Source organism: Phacochoerus africanus, unplaced genomic scaffold, assembly GCF_016906955.1.
Source record: "Phacochoerus africanus isolate WHEZ1 unplaced genomic scaffold, ROS_Pafr_v1 Scaffold_14, whole genome shotgun sequence".
In the NCBI taxonomy this organism is placed as follows: domain Eukaryota; kingdom Metazoa; phylum Chordata; class Mammalia; order Artiodactyla; family Suidae; genus Phacochoerus; species Phacochoerus africanus.
This window is the reverse complement of record NW_025927332.1, coordinates 11,774-39,703: the sequence shown is the minus strand read 5'-3', so window position 1 is coordinate 39,703 and position 27,930 is coordinate 11,774. Positions and strand designations below refer to the sequence as shown.

The following is a 27,930-nucleotide window of genomic DNA, read 5'->3' as shown; positions in this document are numbered from 1 at the left end:
AAAAAACCTACCTAAAAAGGCAAAAGATGTGTCCTCTGAAAAGTATAGAAAACATTGTTGAAAGAAATCAAAGGTAATACAAACATATGGAAAGAAATATCATGCTCCCAGATTGGATAAATTAATACTCTAAAATAAGTATACTAATAGACTACCCAAGGCAATCTACAGACTCAATGCAATCGCTATCAAATTGTCAGTGGCATTTTCACATAATGAGAACAAAAACATTAAATTTATATGGAAACACAACAGACCCAGAATAGCCAAAGTAATGCTGAGAATGAAAAACAGAGCTGGAGGAATCAGGGTCTCCAACCTCAGGTTATACTACAAAGCTATGGTTATTAAAACAGTATAGTACTGGCAAAAACCAGAACTATAGATCAATAGAACAAGATAGAAAGTCCAGAGATAAACCAACACAACTATGGTCAACTAATCTGACAAAGGAGGCAAAAATATACAATGGAGAAAAGACAGTTCCTTCAATAAGTGGTGCTGTAAAAACCGGTCAGCTACATGTAAAAGAATGAAATTAGAACACTCTCTAACATCATACTGGTCTTCTGTATATTATTGGGTTGAATTGTTTTTTTGTTTTTTTTTTTTTGATATTGAGTTTTATGAGCTATTCTTATAGTTTGGATACTAACCTCTTATTGACCATATAATTGGCAAAAATCTTTTCCCATTCAAAAGATTGTCTTTTCTTATTGCAGCACAAGACATGGCAACAACCTAAATGTCCATCTACAGGTTAAGAAGATGTGGTACATATACACAACGGAATACTACTCAGCCATAAAAAAGAACAAAATAATGCTATTTGCAGCAACACTGATGGAACTAGATACTCTCATATTAAGTGAAGTAAGTCAAAAAGAGAAAGGCAAATCCTATATATTACATATATCTGGACTCTAATATATGCACAAATGAACCTATCTGCAGAAAAGAAATAAAGTCATAGACATGGAAAACAGACTTGTGGTTGCCATGGGCGAGGAGGAGGGAGTGGGATGGCCTGGGGTGTTGGGGTTAGTAGATGCAAATTTTACATTTAGAGTGGATAAGCTATGAGATCCTGCTGTATAGAATAAGGAACTATAATCACTTGTGATGGAACATGATGAAGGATAATGTGAGAAAAATAATGTATATACATATATATGACTGGGGCACTTTGCTCTACAGCAGAAATTGACAGAACATTGTATATAAACTATAATAAAAAATAAAAAAATCAAATAATCTCCCCCCACAAATATTGTCTTTTCATTTGGTTAATGGTTTCCTTTGCTGCTGTGCTCAGGCTCTTTAAATTAAAGAAAAAAATTTCGCTTATGCATGTGGCATGTGGAATGTCCAGGGCCAGGTATCAAACCATGCCACAGCAGTGACAATGCAGGATCCTTAACCCCCTGGGCCACCAGGGAATTATTAAGCTTTTACGTTTAATTAGGTCCCATTTGTTTATTTTTGCTTTTGTTTCCTTTGCCTTAGGACACAGACACAAACAAACCGACAAACAAACAAAAAAACCCAACAAACTCCACAGTGCTGCAATTTACATCAAAGAGTGTTCTGCTTATATTATCTTTTAGGAGTTTTATGGTTTCTGGTCTTATAGTGTTAAAAAATATGATGTTATAAAGTGTTCTAATTTAATTATTTTGCATATAGCTCTCTAGTTTTCCCAGCACCTCTTATCTTTTCCCTAGTGTATATTTTTGCTACCTTTGCTATAGACTAATTGACCAAATCATTGGATTTACTTCTGGGCTCTCTATTCTGTTCCATTAATCTATGTGTCCAATTTTGTGCTAGTACCATTGAGATGACGACATGGTTTTTATGCTTCAGTTTGGTAATGTGGTGTATCACACTGATTGATTTGTAGCTATTGAAACATACTTGCATCCCTGATTGTTCTGTATGATGCTTTTAATGTATTGTTAAATTTGGTTTCCTAATATTTTATTGGTGATTTTTGCATCTATGTTTATCAATGATATTGGCCTATAATTTTTTATGTGTGCTATCTTTGTCTGGTTTTTGTATCAGGATGATGCTGACCTCACAGAGTGAGTTCAGGAGTATTCTTTCCTCTGCAATTTTTTGCAGTAGTTTGAGAAGGCTAGGTATAATGTCATCATGTGTTTGGTAAAATTCACCTGTGAAGCCATCTATTTCTGGACTTTTGTTTGTTGGGAGTTTTTTGATTACTGATTCGATTTCATAACTGGTCATTCATCTGTTCATATTTTCTATTTTTTGCCGGTTCCGTCTTGGAATATTTTGTATGTCTAGGAATTTGTTCCTTTTTTTCTAGGTCTTCCATTTTATTAGCTTATATTTGTGCATGGTAATCTTTATTTCTATCATGTCAGTTGTAACTTTTTTCAATTTTTGATTTGGGTTTTCTCTCTTTTTTTCCCTGATGAGTGTGGCTAAAGGTTTTGATTTTTGATTTGGGCCTTTTCTGTTCTTTTCCTTGATGAGTCTGGTTTATCAATTTCATTTATCCTTTCAAAGAACCAGCTCTTAGTTTCACTGATCTATTATATTGCTCTTTATAGTCTCTATTTTACTTATTTCTGCTCTGATGTTTATTGTTTATTTCCTTCTATTAACTTTGGATTTTATTTTTTTCTTCTTCTTCTCATTTTTTAGGTGTTAAGGTTAGGTTATTTTGGATTTTTCTTATTACCTGAAGCTTGTATTGTCATAAACTTCCCTTTTAGAACTGCTTTTGAGATACTTCATCTCACATGTTTTGAATCATTGTGTCTTCATTTTCATTTGTTTCCAGGTATTATTTTTATTTCTTCTTGATTTATTCAGTTACCCATTGGTTGTTGGGCAACATATTGCATAGCCTCCATGTGTTTGGGATTTTTGCTTTTTTGTCCCTGTATTTGATTTCTAGTTTTATGTTAAAAATACAAACATGGTGCTATGGTTAGAAAAGATGATTAATATGATTTTAATCTTCCTAAATTTACTGAGATGTGTTATGTGGCTTGGCATGTCATCCATCCTGGAGAAAGTTCTACATACACTTGAAAACAATATGTATTCTGTTTCTTTGGGATGGAATTTCTAACTATATCTATTAAGTCAGTGTTTCCCTTATTGCTTTTCTGTATGGATGGTCTCTCCATTAATGTAAATAGGGTGTTAAAGTCTCCCACTACTATTGGTTTACTGTCAATTTCGCCCTTTATGTCTGTTAATATTTACTTTAAGTATTTAAGTGCTTCTATACTGGATGCATATATATTTACTGTTGTTGTATCTTCTTGGATTGACCCCTGGATCATTACACAATATCCTTCTTTGTCTCTTTTTAGAGCCTTAACATGTATTTTTCTAAGTATGGCTCCCCTGACTTTCTTTGAATTTCCATTTGGGGGATGGAAAGGGATTCCCATCCCTTCACTTTCAGTCTCTGTGTGTCTTTAGAGCTGAAATGAGTCTCTTATAGGCAACATATTTGTGAATCTTGTCATTTATCCATTCAACCACTCCATGTTTTTTGATTGGACAACTTATTCCATTTAAATTTAAAATAATTATAGATAGGTATGTACTATTGTAATTTTGCTAATTGTTTTGGGGTTGTTTTTGTTATTGTTTGTTTCCTTCTTCACTTTTGTTCCTCCCCTTGTTCTTTGATGACTATCTATAACACTATATCTGGATTATTTTCATGTGTGTGTGTTTATGTATTTATTATATAATTTGATTTGCGGTTACTGTGAAATTTATAGCAATCTATATATATGCTTTCTTTCTTTTTTTTTTTTTTTTTTTGCCTGTTCTGAGGCCAGTTCCCATGGCACATGGAAGTTCTCGGGCTAGGGGTCCAATCAGAGCTGTAGCCGCCAGCCTATGCCAGAGCCAGGGCAACACAGCATCCGAACTGCATCTGCAACCTACACCACAGCTCACGGCAATACTGGATCCTTAACCCACTGAGTGAGGCCAGGGATTGAACCCAAAACCTCATGGTTCCTGGTCAGATTTGTTAACTGCTGCACCACGACAGGAACTCCAATCTATATATATGCTTGATTATTTTAATTTGCTGACTCTTACATTTAAATGCATTTTAACAACCCTGCATTTGTACACGTTTAGTATTCTGGACATTATATTTTACATCTTTTTGTTTTGTGTATCTCTTAACTAGTTATTGCAGATACAGATGATTTTACTACTTTTGTCTTTTAACCTTCTACTAGTTTGCACATGGATGATTTACTACATTTGCTGTATTTTTGCCTTTACCAATGTGCTCTTTCCTTTCATAATTGTCATGTTTCTAGTTGTAGTCTATTATCTTCCACTTAGAGAACTCCTTTTAACATTTTTTGTAAAACCCAAAAAATAAAAAGGGGTTCCCATCGTGGCTCAGTGGTTAACAAACCCGACTAGTATCCATGAGGATGCAAGTTTAATTCCTGTCTCCACTCAGTGGGTTAAAGATCCAGCGTTGCTGTGAGTTGTGGTATAGGTCACAGATGTAGCTCGGATCCTGCATTACTGTGGCTCTGGTGTAGGCTGGTGGCTACACCTCTGATTCAGCCCCTAGCCTGGGAACCTCCATATGCTGTTGCAGCCCTAAAAAGACAAAAAGACAAAAAAAACAAAAACAAACAAAAAAAACCCACAAAACATTTTTTGTAAAGCTATTTTCATGGTGCTAATTTCATCTTTTAGCTTTTGCCAATCTGTAGAACTTTTGATCTCTCCATTAAATATGAATGAGAAGCTTGCTATGTAGAGTATTCTTGGATTTAGGTTTTTTTCCTAGCCTCCAGAATTTCTGTTGCAAAGTCAGTTGATGGCCTTATGGGAGTTCTTATTGCACTTCCCTTTCTGCTTCTAATATTCTCTCTTTATCTTTAATTTTTGCCATTTTAGTTACAATGTGTCTCATTGGGTTCCTCTTTGTGTTAATGCTATATGGCACTCTCTGTGCTTCTTACACTTGGATCAGGAATTCCCAGATTAGTGAAATTTTCAAATATTATGTCTTCAAATATGTTCTCTGCCCCCCTTCTCTCTCCCTGGTCCTTCTGGAACCCCTGTAATGAGAATAATAATATACTTGATGCTTTCTCAGAGTCTCTTAAAACTGTTTCATTTCTTTTTATTCTTTTTTCCCCCATTTAACTTCAGTGATTTCCACTACCCTGTCTTCCAGTTCATTTATCTCTTCTTCTTCTGTTGATTCCCTTTAGTGTGTTTTTCATTTCAGTTAATGTAGTCTTCATCTCTGTTTGGTTCTTTATGTTTTCTCTTTATGAAAAACTTCTACATGCTCACTCTGTTCTTCCAAACTTCTGAGTTCTTCAAGTATCTTTATGATCATTATCTTGAACATTTTACTGAATAGATTGCCTATCTAATCCATTTAGTTCTTCTGGGGGTTTATCCCATTCCTTTATTTGGGACATTTTCCTGTTGTTTCTGTTTGCCAAATTTGCTATTTTTATTTCTCCTGTTTTGGTACATTGCTCATGCTTCCCCAATGTTGGAGAAGTGTCCTTTCATAGGAGATGTCCTATGCATCCCAGCAGTGTGCTCCCCTCTGGTCACCAGAGCTATATGATATGGGATGCCCCCTATGTGGACTGTGTGGGTTCTTTTCTTGTGATGGGTTTACTACTGTTGTGGTCCAGTGGGTGTGGCTTGCCTCTGGTCCAGGGCTATGGGCCCTGTGTCTTCCCAGGTCTGGTGCTGGCTCATTCATGGGTTGAGCTGAATTCTGGAAGGGGTGATTGCAGGATTGGAAGTCTTAGATCTAGTGTTGGGACCATTTCCTAACACAGTTGGCTGTCTGGTATTGGGTGTCCCTAAGCTGATGTTGGTTTCTTGGTGAAAGGAGCTGGATCCCACGATGGCTGAATGATAGGTCACCTCCTAGTAGGTGAAGCTGGGACCCAGGGGTCCCAGGACTAGTCCCAGCTCATTAGTGGACATAGCTGAGTTCCCCAATCCCTGGATCTAGTGTCCTGGGTGTCCTGAAGTTGGTATTGGTCCTCTGGTTGTTTGGGCTGAATCCTGGGGCAGATGGCTGAGGAGCCTAATGTGTCCTACAGCTGCCATTGGCTTGCTGGTAAGCAGGACTGTGGTCCAGGTGGTACTGCTCCTGATGCTGGCCTTTTGGTGCATGTCCTGGGTTCTGATATGGTTAGCTGCAGGGTTATGATGGTTATAAGACTGGTGTCCACCCATGATTGCTGGTATCATGACTCCTGGGGTCCCAAGGCTGGTGCCTTCGCACTGGTGGGTGGGGCCAAAGCCCAGGTAGTCCTGGGGCTAGTGCTGTTGGGTCCAAGCTTCTCTGCCTGTAGAGCCCTTAGGATTTCGTGTCAGCACACTGGTGTGGAGGTAGAATCCTTGGGCTTCTGGTGGACAGGATGGTTGTGGGTTTAGGGGGTCTTATGGCAGCTGACCTACTTGTGAAGGGGCTGTGTCTCTGTCCATCTGGTTACTTGCTCTGAGGAGTCCTAGTCCTGGTGCTCACAGCCTGGTGGGTGGGTCTGTTCCTGGAACTAATAAACCAGAAGGAGGATTCTAAAATAGTTCTTGCCAGCATTAGTTTCCATGTGGTAGAATAAGCTCCCCCAAATGGCTGTCCCCAGTGTCTGTGTCCTCAGAGTGAGCTCCACTTGCCTCCTGCCTCTCCTGGAGGCTCTCCAAGATTAGCAGGCTCTGACTCAGGATCCTTTTAAATTACTGCTTCGGCCCTGGGTCTTGGAGCATGTGAGATTTTGTGTATATCCTTTAGGAGTAGAGTCTCTATTTCCCATGGCCCTCCAGTTCTCCTGGAAAGAAAAAAGGCTTTTAAAGCCAAATGTTTTGGGGGCTTATCTTTCCTATGCAGGACTCCTGGAATGGGGAATCCAGTGTAGGCTTGGGACCTTTTGAACCTTGGGGAGAACCTCTGCAATTATGATTCAGCTCTCATTTATGGGTTGCTCACCTGGGGGGGGGGGGTAAGGATCTTGGCTGCACTCTGTCTCTGCCCCTCCTACAATAAGTGCTTACTTCTTTCTACTTTCTGCTATTCTTCTGATTTTTATCATCAATAGTTTCTCTGTAAATAGTTATAATTTTGGTGTATCTGTGGAAGGAGGTGAGTTCAGGGTCTTCCTACTGCATCGGCTTGTCCACTCCCCTTTAACTACTCTATAAGTTAGTAATTAGTAACAAAACAACAAACTATAGGTTAGAAAAATAAATTTATGTCTTAACATATTTGTATTAGTCTTTATCAAAGTTCTGAATTGGTTAACTTGATAAAATGATCTCTGGTGCTTCCTTTTGTACTCAGGTGGGAGAGCCATAAAGATCACGTCAGGGAACTTGACAAACCTGTCTCAAGTAGGACTGCAGAGGAATGAACAACAATGAGCCCTTCCAACCTAAACAACTGAAACCTAACCTCCTTGGCATTAATTCTTTTTTTTTTTTTTTTTGCCTTTTAGGGCTGCACTTGTAGCATATGGAAGTTCCCAGGTTATGGGTCAAACTGGAGAATTCTAATATGAGTAAGACAGCCTCAACTCTGAAAGGATTATAGCAAAGGACAAGAAGGGAGCATGAAAAAAACTAGAACTTGGAAAAATGCCACAAACTGTGAATAGATGAAATCAGGGTGAATAAGGTGAATTTCATTGGAAAATACTTGAAATAAAGCTTGGTAAGAGAGTCTAAAGCTCATTTCTGGTGATATCTGGTAGACTGCCTTTAAAGGAGGGTGTAATTAGCTCAGGAAATCACTTGTCAGGGAAGGATGTTTACCTTACTTTTATCTGGTGACCTCCAGAAAAGGCCAAGTTCTCTCCAGGGTCTATCCTCTGATCCTTCTCTGTGGGAAGTGATCTACTCCTAATTTCGCTGTAGGCAGGGGAGAAGTCTGAACCTTAGACCGGTAATCATCAAAGCCATGGCAGGGCACTTCGAAATAAATGTCCAGAGGAATAGTAATTAAAAAAAGATTTCATGGAGCCCTGAAAAACCTTCTAAATCTTATTTACCAACTCTTTAAGTCACTGGCTTTCTTCCTTAAGAGAGCTTCAGAAAATTAAGAAGGGAAAAGCCAAACACACATCCTGTCATGGTTCTACTTTTGGAAAAACCAATCTTTGCTAAAAATTTTCCTGTTTCATTGGATGATCAAATCAATGATTTAATAATAACAGGAATAAAAACAGAGCAATCAGCTCTACCTGAATGCTCAGAATCCAAGGAGTAATGGCATTTTGGCTTTGATGTCTTCTGTTCTTGTTTACATAGCAAATGAGACTAGTGTTAAAAGCCTTTGGAAAGATGCCCTTTCATATTTGACACTGAGTTCAGCTAGTACAAATAGAAAACCTTGAGAAAAGTGAGTACTTCTTCCCTAGAGGCCATCATTTATTATGTAAACACTGAGAGCCCCTTCATTGTCCCTGCTGGATCTGTACCTCATAGCTACCTTGGCACACACCCAGCCCAGCCAGCTGCCCTTTGATCAACCTTCGGATGGATCTACAGTTGCCCCACTTAGAAATGGGTTCACCAGACCTCTCTGTGCCCTAATGCCCCATTTTTCTCTGGTGCTTGTGAATGTCCTTTGGAAAACAAGCCTTTCACTCTAGATGAGGACCAGAGACATTCCCTCACTTGCTCACACTTCCTGCTTACCTGGTATCAAAAACAGCCTTGCCAACCACCACCAACTGTAAAAATCAATCTGAAACCCAAAATGTGTCTATCCCTTGTATATGTTTTATGCTTTTCCATTTGAAAAGCAAATATGATCCCAACATCCACATGAGGAAGTATTGGTAAATTGAGACTTGTTTGCTGAAGTTTTATAGCCCAAGGCAGTAGCTTGCACATGACAGTGGGAAACAGATGTACTAACATAAATGAAATGATCTTGCTGAACAATTTTCATTATTATTATCTATCTTATGGTAGGTGATGTTTAGTCAACTTGCCAAATTATAGAATTATTCCCTGTGCCACTTTTATACCTGGTCACCTGGTATATTTATTATTTATTTATTTATTTATTTATTTATTTATTTATTGTCTTTTTAGGGCCACACCTGTGGCATACGGAGGTTCCCAGGCTAGGGGTCTAATCGGAGCTGTAGCCTCCAGCCTTCATCACAGCCACAGCAATGCCAGATCTGAGCTGTGTCTGCAACATTTACCACAGCTCACTTCAATGTCAGATCCTTCACTCACTGAGCAAGGCCAGGGACTGAACCTTCATCCTCATGGATGCTAGTTGGGTTTGTTAACCACTGAGCCATGACAGGAACTCCACAAATAGACTTTTGAAGAGCAGTATATTTGGAAAATGAGAACTGCCTGGGCAATATTTTTTTTTTCATGTGTTGACCTGGCATGGTTTTTCTATAAATTAGATAAGGGCCATTTGCAGCTAAAGGCAATACTTTGGCCAATGTTTAAAGTTATGAGCAAATAGGAAAGTCATGAATTGTGATTCTCTTTTTAGGTCTATTGCCAAAGCTAATCAAACTGGAAAGGAGCTTCCTTAATTTGATAAGAATTATTGATAAAACAACCTACAGTTAAATATGGTGAAATAATGAATATGTTCCCCTAAATTGAAATTAAGACAAGGATGTCCACTTCTATTCAATATTGTGCCAGAGGCCCCAGATAGGAGAGAAAAAAAAAATCAAGAAATGTAAAACAAAGTTATAAGGATTAGAAGGAAGAACTAGAGATGTCTTTGTAGATGTCGTATATGTAGAAAGTTCAAAATAATTTAGGTGATAAAACTCTCTATGGAGCTGAAAATATGGTGTATTATATAAAACAAAATATTATGTATTTTAGAGGAGATAGTGGTTACACAGGAATATAGTCACGTAAAACTAGTCAGCTGTATGCTTGAGTTATGAATTTTACCTTGCATAATTATATCTCAAAATATGCTATAAAAACATTTTAAAATAATTTGCATTTATCTGTAACTACGGATGGTTTTAAAACATGTCTACAAATTATTTGACATCCCTCCCTTCAAAAGGTGGAGCTTAATTCCCTTCCCCTTGAATGCTGGCTAGACTTACTGACTCACTTCTAATGAACAGAGTGATGTTATGTGACTACTGTGACTGGGTCATAAACAGGGATGTTGCCTCCACCTCTCTCATGCTTGCTTTGTGGGAACCCAGCCAAGAAGCACATGTCGCTGGAACTTGGCTTCTGCTCACTGGTGCTGAAGAGAAATGTGGAGACAGAGTTTTGGGTGAAGGAGAAATAATAGCTTTATTGCTTTGCCAGGCAAAGAAGGATCACAGCAGGCTAATGCCTCAAAGACTGTGCCTCTCTTAGGAGAGATGGGGAGGTGGTTTTATAGTTTGAGGAGTGAAAAATAGGGCCACAGATAAGGATCAGGGTAGAGGCAAGCTTGCATTGTTTTCAAAGCTGGTGTTCAGTGGTCTGGTGGTCTTCTTTCTGGAATAAAGAATGCTTCATTAACATCTTCCAAGTCTTCCATGTGTTGGGGACTTGAGTTCTGTAGAAGAACTCAAAGATGTTGTTATCCATATTCCTTGAGGAGAGACCAGGACCCTGCCCCCAAAGCTATGCTATTGTTTCTTGGCAGCTCCTCCCCCAGGGTCTCTGCATCCCCTAGCTTCCCTGATTAGCAACTCTTTGAACCAGCCCTTTGGAAGGTCATGGAGGCTATTTGCCCTTTGAAATTCCCTAAAAAAATAAGAAATGGGGGATGCAGAAAGGCTTGTGTGCCCAGGAGCCCCCAGGGCCATGCTTGGTTTTGCACACATGACAGAAAACTGGGGCTTGGTACTAACCACCAGTACAAGTTCACCAGCCACATGAATTGGTTAGTATGCATATAGGTCCTCCAGCTCATTGAGCTCTTAGATCTTAACAGCCCTCACCTATATTTTGGCTGTGACTTGTGAGAGACACAGAGTCAGAATGAACCCACTTAAATTGTTACTAATCCTTGCCCCACTAAAACTCTAAGAGATAATTGATATTTACTGTTGTCTTCAGTTGGTAAATTTTGGAGTTTTACAGAGCAGTAGATCATGTCTGTCCTCAGGGTCACTGGCTATGTTTCAGTAGGATATTTTATGACTGTAAATGATTGAAATGTTTGAGTTTTTTTATGTCTTGTATTCTAATCTGAAAAAACCAGTTTTGAGTGCTTTGTATAAGGCACTATTTAAATTAAACATATGCAGGCCTGAAAACAAATAAAAAATCCAAGTAATACTATGTTATTAGTTAACTAGAAAGTTCTCTCCTTGTACTTTTGGACCTCAGCTGAATACAGTCTTTGCATACTCAGAATAGAAGTTCTATGGCTATGGTAGGTGATGTTGGAACAAACTACTAAGGAAGAATAAGAGAATCACAATAAAGTTATTCTCCAGGGAATTTTTTCATAGTAGCAAATGAAGGTACAAAGACTGTGGACCCCCCCCCTTGTCAAAGTGACAGGGTGAGGGAGAACAAGAAGGAAGTCACCCTTTTCTAGGAACAGGTCCTGGCTTCTACATGTTGGTCTCGTTCTATTAATTTTGTTTTCCTAAACTGGATTTTGAATCCCTGTAAGTTATCTTCTTGCTTATGCCTTTTTTAATATTATATTTTTAATGAAGTATAGTTGATGTTGAATATTATATAAGATATACAATATTGGATTCTTTTTTCTCATTTTTTACAGTTTTGTTGATTTAAAATGTTGTGATAATTTCTGCAGTACAACAAAGTGATTTGGTTATACATGTATGCAATCCATTCTATTCCTGATTTTTTTCCCATGTGGCCATCACAGAATGTTGGGTAGAGTACCCTGTGCTATATAGGAGGTTCCTGTTTGCCAGTCATTCCATAGTCTACAAGGTGCATAGCCAGTCCCAAACTCCCAGTCCATTCCCCCCTCAACCTTTTCACTTTGGCAATCGTAAGTTTGTTTTCAAAGCCCGTGAGTCTGTTTTGGTTCTGCAAATAAATTTGTTTGTATCCTCTTCTTTAGATTCCACCTATAAGTGATATCAAATCTTTGTCTTTCACTGCCTGATTAACTTCACTTAGTGTGATAATCTCTACGTCCAACCATGTTGCAGCAAATGGCATTATTATATTTTTATGGCTGTGTAGTATTCCATTGTATATATGTACCACTTCTTCATCCATTTCTCTGTTGATGGACATTTAGGTTGCTTGCATGTCTTGGCTATTTCAATGAACTGGGGAGCATGTATCTTTTTGATCATACATAGACACCTACAGCAATCCTTCTTTTTGTTTAATATTCAGTACTCTATGAGAAATTTAATTTCCAATGTCTTTGCAGCCCAAGAGTTTCTCTTTCAGATCAGTCCTTTCAGGATTAGCAGAAAGAAAGCTACAAATGCGCTTCCAAATTAGTTGTGCTTTTTTTTTTTTCCAGTGCTGCTTTTCCTAGCTTTTCCATTCAATCCATGATTTGAATAGTAAGTTTGTTAAATGAACCCTTCAAAATACATGGTCATGAATAATTTTAAGAATAAAATGGTTTACTCACCTCTGGTAACCACAAATCTGATTTCATTTTCTAGAAGTTTGTTTGGCTGGGGTTTTTGTTTGTTTGGTGTTTAATTGACCTGCTATGCTATGGTAGTTCCTGGCACACACATTTTGGCTGTTGTTGTTGGAAATGTTATGGTATATAATCTCTCACATCCTATGAAAGTAAAGAACTATGATGTTTTGGTGAAAAAAAAAGAATGAAATGGTTTAAACTATAAATTTGGTAAGCACCTCATTATGGAAATGTAAGATTTTCCCCTAAAATAAAATCAACATTTCTCTATAACCAATAATGGTTTTCTTGGGGCATCAATTTTCTCTGAGAAAGTAATGGAAAATTAAAAATGGGAACAGATATCTGAATAACCAGAGCTCTCCTGTGCTTCTGGGTTGTGGTCCCTGACCCCAGGCACATTCTTGTTGCCTTTTACACACAGTGTATCCTTGGATGAAGCCCTTATATTAAAACACACACTTGAGGACTTCCTCTCATGGCTCAGGGAAACAAATCTGACTAGTATACTTGAAGATGCAGGTCTGATCCCTGGCCTCCCTCAGTGGGTTAAGGATCCAGCATTGCTGTGAGCTGTGGTGTAGGCCAGTGGCTACAGCTCCAATTTGACCACTAGCCTGGGAACTTCCATATGCTGTGGGTGCAGCCCTGAAAAAAGACCAAAAAGAAAAAAGAAAAAAAGAAGAAGAGAGAGAGAGAAAAAAAACAAACATTGAGGAGAAAATGAGCAGGTACGGATGGTAAAATGCAGACATTATTGGAAACAATTCTTAAGCTGACAAAGTTAAGATTCAACAATAAAATCATTAATTTTAAGGAATACAAAAGGAGAAGGTTTTTATGCTAGGAAAGAGAATTTTATAAATAATGATCAGATTGTAAGTCAATGCTAAATGATAATAACAACAATAGCAAAATGATGATGATGATGTTGATTTAAAAAATGAAAATGAGGGAATTCCCATTGTACTGCAATGCAAAGGAATCCAACTAGTATCCATGAGGATGTGGGTTCGACCCCTGGCCTTGCTCAGTGGGTTGGGGATCTGGCATTGCTCTGAGGTATAGCTGTAGCTCTGATTCAATCCCTAGCCTGGAAACTTCCATAAGCTGTGGGTGGGGCCCTAAAGAAAAAAGCAAAAAAAAAAAAAAAAGAGAGAGAGAGGGACATAAAACTCCCCCACTGTCTCTGAACAGTTTGTAGTCTTTTCAGAATTACATGGAAAATGAGACACTGAGGTAAGAGATGAATGAAGTCTTTTTTAAACAAAGGAGTTTTGGAAAACCTAGGATGGAGGTAGATTATAAAAATTGGGAGTGTGTGTGCTTGCAATGCTGTGTGAATAGAGCTGAGTTACCTATATTCTGCTCCAGTTGGATTTTTGATGGCTGACCTGAAAAGAAATGAGCTGTAGCCAAGAAGAGAGGAGGTGAGTGTCATAGGGATAGGGAGCTGAGGGAACATGCAGCAGAGGTGATGAAAGGCAGACTTTGTAGTTACAGAAAAAAAGGAAAACCTAATGGGGAGGTGGGAAATGTCAGGCTGAGGGACATTTTTGGTTACTGGAATCTTTGGCTCAGTTAGGCCAAGTATGGATGTGGGTAGTGGTGGAAAGGGGACAGGTGTCAGAAGGTTTTGGTCCATGACCTCATGACAGGCGCCTCTCTCCCTTTCATCACCTCCTCAGCCAAGAGCCCACAGGGTTAGCTAAGCATGCTCTGATCCTGCAGTGGGAGTGTTATGCATTTTGTTCTCACTTTGATCCAAGAGATTAGTGTGTTCTTTACCACGTTCTCTATGATGAGGGTGGGAACAGGAAGGATTTGGAGGAAACCCAGGGGACCCAGCCTACCAGAGTCTATGCTTGGAGGCAGAGGGCATCCTAGCTTTTCCCTAAGATTAAGTGAAACTTTGCAGGATGCCAGGACGGGAACCAGCTTCAAGACTGTGTCTTGCATGAGGACACACTCTAGAGTGGAACCAGAGCCTGGGGAGAGCTCATTGTCCCAGAGATTTTAGGGTGTTGTGCATTACCAAACAGTCTTGATCATCACGTGCTACCTCTAGACTTTTGATCAGCCAGTGACTCAAAGCATACTTATTGAATAACCACAAAGTATGCAGTCAGGTGGTAAGTGTTCAAGCACATTAAAGAGCCTTTTAATCACAGGCCACATTTCTTTTACTTTTCACAGCTTCACTCATGGTGCAAAGTGACCAGATCTTCATTTACCATTTACAACCAGTGCTGTTGTAATAGAAGTCACCTCTAAAATTCAGTGGTTAATGATATATTTAGCAAGTTAGAGTGACAAAAGCAAAGGTTTAGGCATCAAAACCAGGTGCCACATCTGGCCTGCCTCCTGGCTGAGGGATGCTGGTCCAGTTGCTTGACCTCTGAGTGTTTCCTCTCATCTGTAAAATTAAGATGCTGTTGTTCATATTGACGTTGATCCCTAAGAACTCTTGGTGTTATGGATGACCCACAAAGTGCGAAGTGTCACCTGAATGTCACAGCTCTTCTTGCTGTAACTTAGGGTTGGCATCCTTGGCCTCATGAAATCTCAGAATATCCAGTCTGGTCCATAGCAGGGCTTCATGGAGTCAGGTGTGACAAATTTTCCTTGAACTTGATGGATGCAGACATACTTCAGGTTCCAGGGAAGCCATCTCTAGACCCATGAGTGGTGGTGGCTTCTCTATAGAAGTGGTTGAATAGCATCAGATTGGGTTTCTTGCAGGCTTAGGCATAATAAGCTCTACCTGACATTAGTGTTTGAAAATTACAAACTGATTCAGCAGTCTATGGTCTAGATTCAACAGTTTTGAAACCTTGATTAATAGAGTAAAAGGAAAACCCACTATTTAAAGACCATCAGGTGTTTTCCTCTTTTTCTTTAGAGATAACATCTGAATTAATAATTCTTCTATTTGAGAAAAGGGAAAAAACACCCTTCATGATTGATTTTAGTTTCCCAAAGGGAAAGTCAAGACCCTGCTCCGGAATAGAGTTCAAGATAATGCCAAACTACATTGTTTTCTATAACGTCAAAGATGGTCTTCACTGGAGGTAGAATCGCACATGTCTTTGTTCATCCATTTAACTAGGATGCACTGAGCTCCTAATGTGTGCCTAATACTCCTCTTGACCTTGAGTGCTGCCTTCAAGGAGCTCACAGTCTAGTGAGAGAGAGCAGACACCAATGAAACAAGCATATAACTCATACTGTGTATTATGCAACCAAGAGGATATGTGACTTTGATAGGCCTGGTGTCAGAAGGCTTCCCTGAATAAATGACTTTTAAGCTGAGGTCTACAGGATGAGTCTAACTTTATAGCCAAAAGGGGAAAGGTGCTCACATCAGCAGCACATAGACTAAAAGTGGAACAATACTGAGAGGATTTGCATGGCCCCTGTGCAAGGATGACATGCAAATTTGTGAAGTGTTCCATATTTTTGCACAGTAATGTGAAAGTGTTTAATGTTACTGAACTGTAGACTCAAAATCATTAAAATGGTAAATTTTGTTACATATGCTTGAACACAATAAAAAAAGAGGTATGGCAACATGGATGCAACTAGAGATTATTATCATACTAAGTGACGTAAGTCAGAATGAGAAAGACAAATACCATATGATATCACTTATATGTGAAATCTAAAAGATGGCACAGATAATCTATCTACGGAACAGAAACAGACTCACAGACATAGAGAGCAGACTTGAGATAGCCAAGAGAGAGGGGGAAGGGAGTAGGATGGACTGGGAGCTTGAGGTTAATAGACGCCAAATATTTTATTTACAAAGGACAAACAACAAGGTCATACTATATAGAACAGGAAGCACTATCCAATCTGATCTTCCGGGATAGACCATGATGGATAATAATATAAAAAAGGATGTATATATACATATAATGTTGTCATTTTGTTGTCCAGCAGAAATTGGCACAATGTTGTAAATCAACTATATTTCAATAGAAAAAAATTCTAACAGGGGGATATGGTGTTGGGACAGTCCCACTGCAAGTAGAGGGACTGGCAGTTACAAATGTCTGTGGGGGAGTTCCTGTCATGGGGCAGCAGAAACGAATCTGACCAGGAACCACGAGGTTGTGGGTTTGATCCCTGGCCTCGATAGTCAGGTCAAGGATCCAGCATTGCCGTGAGCTGTGGTGTAGGTTGCAGACTCGGCTCAGATCCCATGTTGCTGTGGATGTTTTGTAGGCCGGCAGCTACAGCTCTGACTTGACCCCTAGCCTGGGAACCTCCATATGCCACGGGTGTGGGCCTCAAAAGACAAAAGACAAAAGACCAACAAAAAAAAAATGGCTCTGTGAAGGGGGAGCGTGGGTGAAAGGAAAACCAGCAGGGCTGGTTTGTCAAGATTTAGGGGGTGTTGTGTGGCCCCAGGTGAGGCCAGAGTCAAAGACAGAGGTCAGACCACAGTGAACAGACAGAGATGTTGATCCCTGTCTTAGGATCAGTGGGAGATTGTTGAAGGGCTTTCCTCAGTGACAGAACTTTGTTTTAAAAAATTACCATGGACTAGGATGGAGAGTGGGTAGAGGAGCAGTGGAGGTGGCTGACCAGTTGGGAAGGTATCAGATTTCTTCATGAGCGAGATGGGTGTTGCTTGGACAGAGATGGAAAGAAGTTGATACATTTGAGAAAAGTTGGAGGGCCAATGGCTGAACTTGTTGGATGGTTGTCCTAGGAGTGAGGGGAGAAACCAGTCAAGAAAGAGCTCCATTTCTGGATGGATGGTGGTGCCAGGGCCTGGGACAGGAAGCGAAGAGAAGGAGTTTGGATCATGATGGTTGTTTTGGACAGGTTGAGTTTGCGAGCCTCGAGAAGCTCACAGCTGCCCATGTAGGGGATCCTATGCATGGGGCATTGGCACAGGGCTCACTAAGGCCCATGCTAGTTTGTGGCACAATTTCCGGTGATGCTACCTGGCTCACAGTGATTGTTCTCTGAGGCATGTTTATCATGGGACAAGTGAGGACTCAGGACCACTCCCAAGAAAGAAAACAAATGGATTGTCCAGGCTACCTCATGCAGCAGGCCGAACTGCTCCACTGGGCAGCTGAAAAAAACAATTGATTTATATTTCTTCTGCTGCTCTATGACAAAATCTTGACTAAACAATACTTGGTGTGGGTGGTAGATAAAATGGGATTGTGTGTATACAGCTGGGATGTCAGCTATGTGTCCAACTCTTATCTTTTAGACCCAAAGGCCAGCAGTCCTCAGAGTGCTTCTGAAACATCAAACATAAAAGGCAGATACTGAGTGCTAATTCACTGAAGCCAAATATCATGTCCAGTCACAAGGGCTTGAGTCTTTGGAACAACTGTCTTTTCATTTAATGATTTTGGACACTCAAAACATACACATTTGAGGTCTACCCAAGGCAGAGGTAGAACTGTATTTCTGAGCTTCTCTGTAATGTCTACCAGCTCTCTGGTCCCATCCAAAGTAATCTCATTCTTTATTCACACTGCACTGATGAAAGCTACATAAAGGCGTCAAATGAACAATCAAATGTCAAGAAAACAACCTTTTAAAGGGCTCAAGCTTTAGGACATACCATTGAGGCAACTAAGCATGGAATAAATTCCTAGAATTAGTCACACATGCCTCAATAAGTAAGCACTGGCTAGATTGAATGGACAACATTTAATTGTGCTCATGCAAAAAAAAATATAATAATAAAAATGGAGTTCCCATTGTGGCACAGTGGAAATGAATCCAACTAGGAGCCATGAGGTTTTGGGTTCAATCCCAGGCCTCTCTCAGCGGGTCAAGGATCCGGCATTGCCATGAGCTGTGGTGTAGGTTGCAGACACTGCTCAGATCTGGCTGTGCTATAGGCTGGTGGCTACAGCTCCGATTGAACCCCTAGCCTGGGAACGTCTATAAGCCACAGGTTCAGCCCTAAAAAGACAAAAAAAAATTTTAAATAAATTAATTAATTAAAAAAATAATTGGGGAGTTCCCATAGTGGCAAAGCAGAAATGAATCCCACTAGGAACCATGATGTTGTGGGTTCGATCCCTGGCCTTGCTCAGTGGGTTAAGGATCCGGCGTTGCCATAAGCTGTGATGTAGGTCGCAGAAATGGCTCAGATCTGGCATTGCTGTGACTGTGGTGTAGGCTGGCGGCTACAGCTCTGATTAGACCCCTAGCCTTGGAACCTCCATGTGCCACTGGTACAGCCTTAAAAAGACCAAAAAAAATTTGTGCTCATGGACTGAGTTCTTTCTGGAGGAGGGGGGAGGGGGAGGGGGAGGGGGGAGGAAGAAGAAGAAGAAGAAGAAGAAGAAGAAGAAGAAGAAGAAGAAGAAGAAGAAGAAGAAGCAGCAGCAGCAGCAGCAGCTCAGAAGATAATGAAAAATTATCTTTACAAAAAGCTCTTCCTTGGAGGAAGATAGATCCATTTCCAGGACTAGGCCTCCCTTTGCAGCTCACTCAAGGCCTCTGGGGAAAAGCTCTGTGAAGTATCATTTCTGATACGTTGAACTTTTATCTTAACCATGGGTATGTGCCCCTATTTGAATTTTTTTGGGCATATGGAAGTTCCCAGGCTAGGGGTCAAATTGAGCTACAGCTGCCAGCCTACACCACAGCCACAGCAACACCAGATCTGAGCCACATCTGTGACCCACACTGCAGCTCACAGCAATGCCGGATCCTTAACCCACTGAGCGAGGCCAGGGATCGAACCGGCAACCTTGTGGTTCCTAGTCAGATTTGCTTCCACTGCAGGACATCAGGAACTCCCCCTGTTTGAATTTTAAATACAATTGACCTTGAACAGCATGGTGATCAGGCGCCTGACACCCTGCAGCTTAAAATCCCCATGTAACTTGAGAGTTAACCCTCTGCATCTGTGGTTCTGCGTGTAGGAATTGAACCACCTGCAGATTGTGTAGTACTGTGGTATGAAGTTATTGAAAAAAATCTGGGTAGAAGTGGACCTGTACAGTTCAAACCTGTGTTATTCAAGAGTCAACTGTACACTGAAATAAATGTACAACTGCCAATACCTACTTAATGCTCTGGAGTGACCAGGACATTTCATAGACACCTATCAGACCACAGCAATGGGGGAACACCCAACTGCTCCTTACTATGGGGAAGGGGTCCCAAACCTCCATTGCTCCAACCCCACAAAGACAAGTTCTAACATATCTATATACCATCTGTCTTGTTATTTTTATTTTATATTATTTTGTCTATTTTATTTTGCTTTTTAAGGCCCCACTTGTGACAAATGGAAGTTCCAAGGCTAGGGGTTGAATTGGAGCTACAGCTGCCCATCACAGCCACAGCAATGTGGGATCCAAGCCACATCTGTGACCTACACCACAGCTCACAGCAATGCCAGATCCCTGACCCACTGCATGAGGCCAGGGATCAAACCCACATCCTCATGGGTACTAATTGGGTTTGTTGCTGCTGCACCACAGTGGGAACTCCTGCTTTGTTATTTGCTTAATATATATTTTTAAAGATGCTCACTTTCTTTACTTAAGTAAATATGTTTTTGTAAAAATTGTATAAGTCTCAGTGGGTCTGACTGCCACAGAGAGAGAGGTACTGGTGGTGAGAAGAGACTGAAGATGCTCATTACCAGTTAAGATCAAGTAAAGGTGGCCTCTTCCCACCAGAGGCTTCTGAGGAGCTGCACCACCTCCTTGGGGATTGCACTGGGGGGACACTCTGGGCATCAAGCAGGTATCTGATGAGAAGAGAATGTTTTCCTCAGGAAGAACCGTAACACATTTTGGTACCAGATAAAAACAAACAGTGTTCGGGAGGTCCCATCGTGGCTCAGTGGAAACAAATCCAACTGGAAACCATGAGGTTTCAGGCTCGATCCCTGGCCTTGCTCAGTGGGTTAAGGATCTGGTGTTGCTGGGAGCTGTGGTGTAGGTTATGTGTCTTGAATCTGGCATTGCTGTGGCTAGCAGCTGTAGCTCTGATTCGACCCCTAGCCTGTGTGCTGTGACTCCACTGAGGCAAAAAAAAAAAAAAAAGCCCTAAAAAAAAGCAAAAACAATATTGATCTCTTGGTAAAAGTTCACAGGCAGGGACTTATGGTTACAATCACCACTGGGGGACAGGTCCTGAAATGCAATGCAATTATAAATAGTTCACTCTCTGGTCCACTTGCCTCATCCTCTCCCAGTCCCAAGAAAGCAGAATGTGTGGGCTCTAGAATGTTCCACATCTTCATTTACTCCAATTATCCCAATGTGTACCTTTCTTGCCCAAAACTTCATCTTGGAGTTCCCATCACGGTGCAGCGGAAACAAATCTGAATAGGAACCATGAAGTTGCAGGTTCGATCCCTGGACTCGCTCAGTGGGTTAAGGATGCAGCATTGCCGTGCGCTGTGATATAGGTAGCAGGTGAGGCTCAGATCTAGTGTTGCTGTGGCTGTGGTGTAAGCCAGTGGCTATGGCTCCGATTAGACCCTTAGCCTGGGAACCTCCATATGCCTCGGGTGCAATCCTAGAAAAGACAAACAAACAAACCAAAAAAACCCAAACTTCATCTTGAGTGTCCGCACTTCTGAGACTATGACTTCCCAAGGCACAAAAAGAGAAAAGAAAAAAAAAAAGTGGAAGCACAGCCCTGAGCAAACTTCAGCTGAGACGAGCAGCCTTGGGAGGTACATCCCCTTCAGGCTCCTGCATAGGTACTGTGACCACAACTTACTCAATGAAGAAACTCATCAGCACTAAAGCCAGTGTGCAGGCCAGCAAGTCAAGGTGATCTTGGCTCCCAGCTGGCTCCTTTGATCTAATCATTGCAGTGAAACTCTTCCACTGTCACCTCCTCTCCATCAGCCTCCTGCCAGGTCAGCAGACAGTAGAGGATGGTCTGCGTGCTACCCTCTTGGACTTGGACTTGAGTAAAAGGGTCCCCAGATGAGGCAGTAAAAGAAAAAGTACCTTGTGGATTTTAATGCTCAAATGTTAATAGCTCACATTTATTGCAGACTTTGGGTGTTTCGAGCACGTTGCTAATGTACCTTTGCAGAAAACCTATGAGGTAGGTAATTTAGAGATGATGGAACTGAGGTTTAGAGAGGTGCAGTGACTTGCCTAAGGTCTTCAGCTTGGAAGGTGTGGAGGAATCCTACCTTGTCCACAGCCCACCAGGCCCTGCCCCCCATGCTCTGAAGGCCCAAACCACATAAGGCCTTTGGGAACCTGATGCACACTAGTGTATTAATAAGTCTGAGTGGTTCAGCAGAAAACACTTAAAAATCAAGTTGATGCTATTTCTTCAGTTTAGAGTTTCTCATACTTAGTTTGCCATCCCCACCCCTCCCCCTCCAAATTGTGTTCTTATTCCCCAGAACATAGAAGGAATTGAGCCAGGCCTCTGTGGGCATCTTTGTGCAGGCGTGGGGAGCTTCTCTGCCCAAGGCAGCCACTGATGCTGACATGCCTGTCTTTGGCCAGGCTGTGGGATCAGTCATGGTGGCCAGAGAGCCGGGAAGGATCACTAGATGCCACCTAGCCAAGGCCCTGGGCCATTGTCTGTGTCTTAGGGGACAGGCCCAGAGAAGGACTTCTTTTCTTTATTCAATATTTTATTATTCCTTACTTTTTTTTCCCACTTTTTAAGGCCACACCCAATGGCATGTGGAGGTTCCCAGGCTAGGGGTCAAATTGGAGCTATAGCTGCAGGCCTACACCACAGCCACAGCAACTCCGGATCTGAGCCGTGTCTACATGACCTACACCACAGCTCATGGCAATGCCAGATCCTTAACCCACTGAGCAAGGCCGGGGATGGAACCCTCGTCCTCATGGACACTGGTTGGATTTGTTTCCACTGTGCCACAATGGGAACTTCTTACTCCTTACTTTTTAATTAAAAGAGAGAAAAAGACAATTACAATGATTTAAGAAAAAAATAAAATAAAAAAGTGGGAGTTCCCATCATGGTGCAGCGGAAATGAATCTGACTAGGAGCATTGCTCATCGGGTCAAGGATCTGGTGTTGCTGTGAGCTGTGGTGTAGGCCAGCAGCTACAGCTCCAATTAGGCCCCTAGCCTGGGCACTTCCAAAAAGACAAAAAGAAAAAAGAAAAAAAAAAAAAGCAGGTCAACACATCAAAGGATATAAGTGTCAAGTTGGCCCTAGATTTACCTGAATCCAGGAATGAAAATTGTGTCCCCTCCACCCCATCTCCCCATCTCTCTGCTTTGTCTTCTTATACTTTGGCTTCATTCATGGATAAGACCCACCCAGTGGTGACTGACAGCAGCTCTAGGTTCTATTGGCTTTATTGCTGGTGGCCTCCTTAGTACCAGCCAGGCCCATTTTGATCTTGGGCCATCCCTGAGCCAACTTTGAGCACTTCTTTGACCAGCCAGGCTTGTATCACAGGCCTAGGGATGGCTTTATCTCTCTTTACCACATAGAAGGTGAGTTGGAGGTGGGCGTCTCCCCCATTCCCCACCCCATTATAGTCTGTTACAAGGGAAAGGAGGAATCAATACTGTTAGACAAAACTAGCAGCATCAGTATAGGGGCATCCAGGTTGACCCAGGAGTTGTCTGCTGCATGGCTCACTCTTTGACAGAGCAGTTCCACCTCTTACAGTGTATCTAAAGCAGATGATTGGACGGATATGTAAAAAAAAAATTAAAAAAAATAATGTTCTTGGGAGTTCCCGATGTGGCTCAGTGGTAAAAAATCATGAGGATACAGGTTTGATCCCTGGCCTCGATCAGTGAGTTAAGGATCCAACATTGCCGTGAGCTGTGGTGTAGTTCGCAGATGTGGCTTGGATCCCTCGTTGCTGTGGTTGTGGTGTAGGTCGGCCACTGCAGCTCCGATTCAACCCCTAGTCTGAGAACTTCCATATGCCATGGGTATGGCCCTAAAAAGACAAAAATATGTTCTTTTTAGTGAAAAATGAGAAAGTCTGTCAAAAGGGACCTATCTAAATTAATTATTCACATCCAAATAATAGCCAAGAAAAGGCTGGTCTACAAAAGGTATTTTAATCAATTTTAAGATGTCCAGAATATATTGTTCAATGGAAAAACAAGTTATAAAAATCATTTGTGGAGTGGATAAGCAATGAGATCCTGCTGTATAGCACAAGGAACTATATCTAGTCACTTGTGATGGAACATGATGGACAACAATGTGAGAAAAAGAAGGTGTATATATAAATGTGTGTGTGTGTGTGTGTGTGTGTGTGAGAGAGAGACTGGGTTACTTTGCTGTTCAGCAGAAATTGATAGAATATTGTAAATCAACTATATTAGAAAATATGAAACTATTATAAAAAGAAAAAGAATCAACTAAAAATCATTTGTAGAAAGGTCATATTTTGGAAAAATTATTTATCTTTTTGAAAGGTAACATACATAAATAGATGCTTGAAATTTTAAAAGATATTAACAGTATTTATTGCTGATTGCTGGACTTGGGATAATTTTTATAAGTTTTTGACTTTCCTGAAATTTTACACAATCATGTCTCTTTTTGATTATCAGAAGTTATTCATTACAAGTGCAATTATTTGTTCTCTTCAAAGAAAACTATTATTTTCTAAGCTCATTAATTTAAGATTCTGGGCATGAAGGAATTCTCTTTCCCCCTTTGGCATCTATATAGTCTCAAGGAGCACCTTGGCAAGCAGAGGCTGAGGGGGTAGCCTGAGGCTCCTTGTCCCTGATATCCCCTCTCCTGTTCTGTCGTGGTCCTCTGGGGAAGCATGGCTTTATGCCTTAACAGCATGTCAGCAGAGCATCTGCGCCCATGGTGTCTGGGGGGGGGGGCAGGTAGGGGCCCCAGTGCTGCAAATAATCCCTTGATTTACCCAAAGGTCTTTGGGTGCTGCCCATCTCATCTGAGTGTCTAGGACAGTAAATCTTTTCTAACCAGTGTCCCCCATCCTTATCTACCAAGTCTTGGCAGCAAAGCCTGCTAGAGCATGGTTGTCTCCTGCCTGAGCATATGTGCTTCCACTTGTCTGCCCCGAAAACAGCCTGAGGACTTGCGCACCAGTCTAAACATTGAGAGCTGCTCCCAATTTTACCATTTAATTGCTTTGTGAAGACAGTACTTTCTGCTTTCTTTTCTTCTGTCGCCCACTAAATCATTTACCAAAAGACAAAAGGACTTATTATGAATCATCAACAAAAGCAGTGCTTTAAAGGCAGTACGGCCTTTTTTGAGTGGCTGTGCTCACCTCTAATTGGGTTACAATTCAAGATTTTGCCATTTTTCATGTTATGTTTCACACAGAGTTGTTGAGGGAGATGTGCTAATTAATTCTGAAATAAAAAGCTGTACATTTAAAGGGGTTTGTTTTGAGTCACAGCACCAGGCAAATTAGGCATGTTTTGGTGCTGTCTCGTCACTTTAGACCCACATTCTTATTCGTACTTTCACTCACCTTGAATGGAGGAGAGATCACATTAGGTGTATATTTTCCAAATCAAGCTGTTTGGGTAAACATAGTTTTGACAAAGGCAAGCCCTAGCATCAGCAGAGTGCATTCTCTACACTGCTGCCCGTGTTGTTTCACTCTGTCACTAAGACACGTTCTTAGCAAGTTACTGCCCTGCTTAAAAACCTTTGATGAGTCTCCATTGCCTTTGGAGATTCATCAACTCCTTAGCCAGCATTTCAAGGCCTCCCCATTTAGCCTCTACCCATTCTCTCCAGCTAACAACTCTGATGATTCCTTGGGGATGCTGTTACCCAGCCTTCAAGGCCTGATCTTCACCCTCTCTGTGAGACCTCCATGCCTCTTCCAGGCTAAAATCCGCCCCCTCAATTTCATCTCATAGGCCCTTTTTATGGCCTTACCATACTGACTCAGTTTCACTCATTTTTATCAAAGTTTAATTGGCAAATTGTATATATTTAAAGTACACAACGTGATGTTTTGATATACATATACTTTGTGAAATAATTACACAGTCAAGCTGACATTCCCATCATCTCATGTAGTACCTTTTTTTTTTTTTTTTTTGGAAGTGTATGTGTGCTTTAAGTCTACTTTCTTGGCAAACTTCAAGTTTCAAATATAGTATTGTTGGGAGTTCCCATTGTGGCTCAGCAGATTAAGAACTTGACTAGTATCCATGAGGATGCAAATTCTTTTTTTTTTTTTTCTTATAAGGGCCGCACCCAGGGCATATGGAAGTTCCCAGGCTAGGGGAAGACAAAAAGACAAAAAAAAAAAAGAATGTAACTGGAATGATGGCAGAGCTCTTCTTTGGGTATTATACCAAGAGCCTATTTCCCCTTAGGGGCTGAAGAAAGATTTTTAGAAGTTAATTTCAATTCAACACATGCGAATTACATGTTTTTAGCTCAGCACGCTCGGTAACATGGAGGCACATGCCTTTGCTGTCCAATAGAACATACAAATGTCACTCCTCTTGTGAGTGGGTGTCTTAGCAAAACAGACAGCCTGGCTGGGCTTGTTCCCATTGTAGGGACAGAGAATCCAGACAGTCCCTGAAAAGTTGAGCTGGTCCATCTGCTCCAAGGCAACTACAAGTGTAAGGACAGGTGCTGGCCCTTTTAGTCAGAGTGATGTGACACACGTCTTCTCACATAAGTAAATGTTCCCTTCTTGGTAGATTCCTTTGGCCAGAACAACAAGTTCAACTGCCAATGAGAAGAAACCCACATTATCCTTCCCCCGGAGATCTTAATATGCATCATCTCAGATGTGGAGTATTTTACACTTATAAGTATCTGTTGACCTAACCCTGAAATTTGGTATAACCTCATGTGCTGGGGATTGTAGCAGAGGCAGGGTAAAGAAAGAGATTTTTTTTCAGATCATAGATATAAATAACAAAAACTTATTTTTGCTTATACACTAAAAGCCTCCATTCAGATCCATAATAATCATTGATCTCCAATCACGAGGGGCAAATTTGCCCATCCATGTGTGGAGAAATATCAGGAGATGTTTTTGGTGTCACAGTGGGGGGGTCCTAACAGCATCCCAAATTTTAAGGGAAGTGCTACTAAAATCTCTTACAAAGCATACGACAACCACCCCACTAACAACGATTTGTAAAGTCATAAATATCAGTAGTGCTGAGGTTGATAAACCCTGGTATACTATGGTAGATGGTGGCAAAAATAAATGAGTAGATGAATTATGTCTTTAGTTTTCTGTATTTTATGATATACCGACACCTTAAAAAGCTTTCTTGGAGTTCTCACTGTGCTGAAGTGGGTTAAGAATCCAAAAGCAGTGGCTTGGCTCAGGTAGCTGCACAGATGAGGATTTGATCCCCGGCCCAGCACAGTTGGCAAAAAGATCTGGCATTGCTGAAGCTGTGGAATAGGTTGCAGCTCTGGCTTGGATTCAATACTGGCCCAGGAACTTCCATATGCCATGGGTGCAGCCATGAAAAAATAAAATAAAATAAAAATAAAAAAGCTTTCTGGCCACAGAAAGACTGCCCTTCCCTTTCTTCTGTGTGTTAACCAATCCTAAGTCTGTGGCCCCAACCACCTCCTTATCTAACTCTTAGACATAAAGTCATATTTCCCCTGTCCTATATCATTCCAGGGCCAGGCCACATACCAGATCATCCTTAAATCCTCAAACTATTGGGAATTATTCAAGCTAGCCAACCTTAAGCTGTTTACTCTGCCCTGCCTTGACTTTTCCTCAGAAATCCCAATAAAGGCTCTGGCATAGCCGTTTCCTTTGTTTCTGTCTACTGCCATCTGTCAAAAACCTGGTGCTTCCCCTGTGGCCCTGCATGGCATGCAGGGATGCTCTTTCTGAAGGTTGTGAGTATAATAAATGTCTTCCTTCTAAGCCTCATTCTCCTTTTGTCTTGTGGCTACACTGACTTGACCATACCATCTCCAAAATTTGTACTCTTAGGACAGTGGGTAATGAAAATAAGTTAGTTTCCCCCATCTCTACATCTGGTATATTTCTGGGGAAATCTACCTCTAAAAAGAGCAGAGAAACAATCCACATACTTTCCCAGGGCACTCCTTCCCTGTCGATCTTCTTCCAGTTCCCGGTAACAAGTCTGTTTTCTAATTTCTTTCTCCCAGAAGCTTTTGAGCTCATGGCAAGTTTCACAGCAGAAGACTTCTCGACGGATATATTGATTGTTCATCCTCTAAAAATAAAAGAAAAATCAAATTCCAAGTACTTCAAACAAAGCCACTCTAATTTTGAAGTTATGAAAGATGAGTTTGAATCCATACACTGCCAATTACACTTTTTGTGCCTGTAGACAATTCACACAGTCACTATGATTTTGTTTCTCAGTTGAAAA

The 27,930-nt window shown here is 40.9% G+C and overlaps 1 non-coding gene across 1 annotated transcript; it reads left to right on the top strand.

Moving 5' to 3' along the window:
- The first annotated feature begins 15,961 nt into the window (after positions 1 to 15,961).
- On the top strand, positions 15,962 to 16,068 carry LOC125119129 (U6 spliceosomal RNA). Its single transcript, XR_007133031.1, has one exon. It is a non-coding gene; the product is annotated as a U6 spliceosomal RNA (small nuclear RNA).
- Positions 16,069 to 27,930: the final 11,862 nt, after the last annotated feature.